Source organism: Cannabis sativa, chromosome 7, assembly GCF_029168945.1.
Source record: "Cannabis sativa cultivar Pink pepper isolate KNU-18-1 chromosome 7, ASM2916894v1, whole genome shotgun sequence".
Taxonomy (NCBI): domain Eukaryota; kingdom Viridiplantae; phylum Streptophyta; class Magnoliopsida; order Rosales; family Cannabaceae; genus Cannabis; species Cannabis sativa.
Window position 1 is genome coordinate 23,901,888 of NC_083607.1, and position 3,931 is coordinate 23,905,818.

The 3,931-nt window shown below is 39.6% G+C and overlaps 1 long non-coding RNA gene across 1 annotated transcript; it reads left to right on the top strand.

The window, feature by feature from the left end:
• Window positions 1-266: 266 nt before the first annotated feature.
• LOC133029183 (uncharacterized) lies at window positions 267-1,255 on the top strand. The gene is made up of 2 exons (XR_009683360.1): window positions 267-653; window positions 865-1,255. It is a non-coding gene; the product is annotated as an uncharacterized LOC133029183 (long non-coding RNA).
• The last annotated feature ends 2,676 nt before the right edge of the window (window positions 1,256-3,931 follow it).

The window sequence follows — 3,931 nt, forward strand, 5'->3', positions numbered from 1 at the left end:
AGATAATTTTTAGTGACACCCATTATTCAACACTAAATATTTAACTTTATGTCCCAAAGTACATGACTCTAAAACATATGACGTGTCACTAAAAGTTATTTAATTATATAATTATTTGTGAAAAATTAATTAGTTTGCACGACACTCTACGCGCGACTGTGATAACTTTTCCAGTCTTACATGGAGCGACGTTATACACAAAGAATATTGAAAGAAAAAATCAATTTATAATATTACTTCTCTCAGTTCAATCAAGAGTTAAAATAATATTTTTTTAATTTGCTAAAAAAAAATTAAAAGTATTAAAAGTAATATAAATAAAAGGATTTTTTTTTTTTGAGAAGTTAAAAGGCCGGTTATTGAAACCCTAAAATTGTGTTAAAGCCTATTAAACAACCCCTTCTCTCTCATGCCAACAGACGGCTCAAGAGGAATCGTCTTCTACACAGACAGCGCGCAAGAGGAATCGTCTTCTACACAGATGGTGAGCTTGGCCCCGATTTCCCAACCCAGATGGAAGAACGTCATCGACCAGTGGACGACTTATCTTTCCAGGTGGGTCTCGCCGATTTAGGAAAGATGGTCATGGGTGGCTGATTTTGGGTTGATCAGTCTCTCCGCCTCGCCTAGAACACCGAATGGCTACTGAAGATGTGAGAGTTCTAACCTAGAAACCAAAGGTTCACCTCTAGTTCTTGCTCATTTATCTATTTCTCTCTCTCTCTCTCTCTCTCTCTCTCTCTCTCTCTCTCTCTCTCTCTCTCTCTCTCTCTCTCTCTCTCTCTCTCTCTCTCTCTCTCTCTCTCTCTCTCTCTCTCTCTCTCTCTCTCTCTCTCTCTCTCTCTCTCTCTCTTTTCTTTACAGGGATCTCATTGTTTATTGTCCGAGTTCGTGGTCGACGAAGACAGAGTTTGATGCTCGTATTAAATCTCGATGTTCATGGTGTCAAGCTTCGTGTTTGGTGGCGTTTGAAGCTCGTTAGATATCGGCGCATTCATGAAGAATTTGATTTCGTTTTCATTTTTCTGTTAAGTTTTATTTTGTAATTTTCTGAGTTGATTTATGTTTTAAACTTTATGAATAAACCCACTGTATTCTTTTTTGTTAGATTTCTGGGTTTGTTACACTCATTGGTGTGTTTTTTTTTTTTTTTTGTTGTTTTGGGTTAAAATTTTGTAAATTTCTGGGTTTGTGGGTGTATGATTAATTTGTATATTGGATTCAAATTATTAAAATTTGTATTCAAGTTTTTTCATACCTTATACTCATTTTGATGTACTTTTTTTTAGGTACAATTAAATATAAGGAAACAAATACACATCAATTTTGTTCCTCATGTTTTAATTGTTAATATACACATTATTTTGTTTTGTTGTTTAAAATTTAATTTTGTTATTAAAAATGAAAATAGAACCAAAAGAAATTTGATATATTATGCAATTTTTTTTAAGAAAAATATGATATAGTGACACTCTGTTAGTGTGGTGTTATTGGGGAAATTAATTTTTTAAAAAAATAAAAATAGATATATTGACACGCTGAGAGTGTGGCTATTGTGTTTAGAGTCTCACAATTTGAGATTCTAAAATTCTACAGTGACGCGCTTTGAGAGAGTCTAAAAGGATTAAGTGACACATACTAAGAGTCACTATATATTCCTTTTCCTGACACCCACATTAGTGACACGCAGTGAAGTGTCACTAAAGTATTTTAGAGTCTCTCAATAAGTGTCATTGAAACTCATTTTTGTCGTAGTGCTTCCAGAAGAACTAGTCCCTGAGTTACCTGCTTGGAAGGTCTATGTAGATGGTGCGTCTAATGAAAAGGGGCCAGATCTAGGGTGATCTTAATCTCCCCACAAGGGCACCAGCTTCAAAGTGCTCTGGGCTTTGGGTTCTGTGCCTCAAACAATGAAGCAGAGCATGAGGCCAAGTTGGTAGGGCTGAAGTTAGCAAAGGAAGTAGGGGCCCAACAGGTGGATATTTACAGTGATTCTCAGCTGGTGGTGAATCAAATCTCTAGTGAATATCAGACGAAAGGTGAACGAATGGCTTCTTATTGCAAGGATTCAAGATTTACAATATATGTAAGATTCTGAGAGAACAAAAGTCATTCGCAGACATATTGGCTAAGTTGGCAACAAATCCTGAGATCATCGAACACAGAACAGTCCATGTTGACCATTATAAGAAGTCTAACATTTAAGTCCAGGGGGTAAATGCGATAGTGGATAACTCTCAATCCTAGATGGCACCTATTTACAAATTCATGATTACGAGGGAGCTTCCCGCAGATAGGGCCACTTCCAAGAAGATTCAATATCAAGCTCCCCGCTACGTGATCATGGATAGGAAGTTATATCGCAGGGGGTTGTCAATGCCATAACTGAGGTGTATTGTCGAGATAGAAATTAGCGCGGTAGTCCATGAGGTCCACAGAGGTTTCTGCGGTGATCACACTTCTAGGCCCAACCTTTCCAAGAAAATCCTTTGACAGAGGTATTTTTGGCCCACAATGAAGAAGGATTGCATGAAATATGTGAGGAAGTATGATATGCCAAAGTCCCAAGAGCACTGCCCACCGAGATCACGCTTATGAGGAACCTATGGCCATTCGCAATTTGGGGAATTAATTTAGTACGATCCCTCCCCATGGGTAAAGGAGGAGTTAAGTACGCGATTTTCGCGGTTGGCTACTTCACCAAATGGGTTGAGGCCGAACCCATGAACACTGTCACCTCCGAAAAAGGCTTTGGATTTTGTCATCAAAAACATCGTGTGTAGGTACGGACTCCCGTATAAAATTGTTTAGGACAATGGGAAACAGTTCGACAGTGAGCACTTCACCGACTTCTATGCCTAGCAAGGAATCTTGAAAAGATTTTCGGCTGTAGCCCAGCCATAGGCCAATGGGCAGGTGGAGGTCGTCAGCAAAATCCTAAAAAGGACGTTGAAAAAGAAACTCCAAGCTTGCAAGGATCACTGGCCAAATGAGCTTCCACGAGTTCTTTGGGCCTATCAGATGATAGAAAGAACTTCAATAGGACACACGCCGTATGCAATGGCCTATGGGTGCGAAGTAGTGATCCCATTAGAAACCACAATCTCCTTTCATCGACGAGATACTTATGACCCTTACCGCAACCATTCCTTACTCCAAGAGTCACTGGACTTAATCGAAGAGCTTTGGGAATAGTCACAAGTCCAACTCAAGATGTACCAAGGCCAAATTGCTCGACACTTTAATTCGAATGTGAAAAGTGGTACGGTTGATGTTGGTGATCTTGTCTTGAGAAGAGTATTCCCAGCTTCGCTGGAACCGGGGGTTGGAGTACTTAGCCCAAACTGGGAAAGCCCCTACAAAATACTCGAGAAGGTGGGCCAAGGTACTTTTCAACTGAAGAGGATTTATGGATCAAGAGTCCCTCATGCCTAGAATTTAGACCACTTACGTCGATACTACCAATAGGCGGAGGAAACCAGACTTTGATGAAATCCTAAAAGTTTTGTGTAAAGATTAATGTAATTAACTTTTGTATGAGTAGCCCTCGGGGGTAATGAAATGAGGACAAAAACAATTTACATTTGAGTTTACACTTTACATTTTTAGGTCACACGCTATGTTTTAAACAAGTGGATAGGAAGTTGGAGACGTCCACACTTCTCAGCTCAGTTGGGGGGGGGGGGTATCGTGCCTAGCCGTTAGGGGTGTTCGCGGTGCGGTTGGTGCGGTTTTTGACTATTTTTTCAAACCAACCCGCACATGCAGTTTTTCAAATTTCCCAAACCGCACCCGCACCGCGAAATTAAAAACCCGCAAAAACTGCACCGCAAAAAATAGTGCGGTGCAGTGCGGTTTTTGTGGTTTATGCGGTTTGGACTATCACTAAATAATTAAACTATCATAAATACAATAAATTTTGAGCAAAACT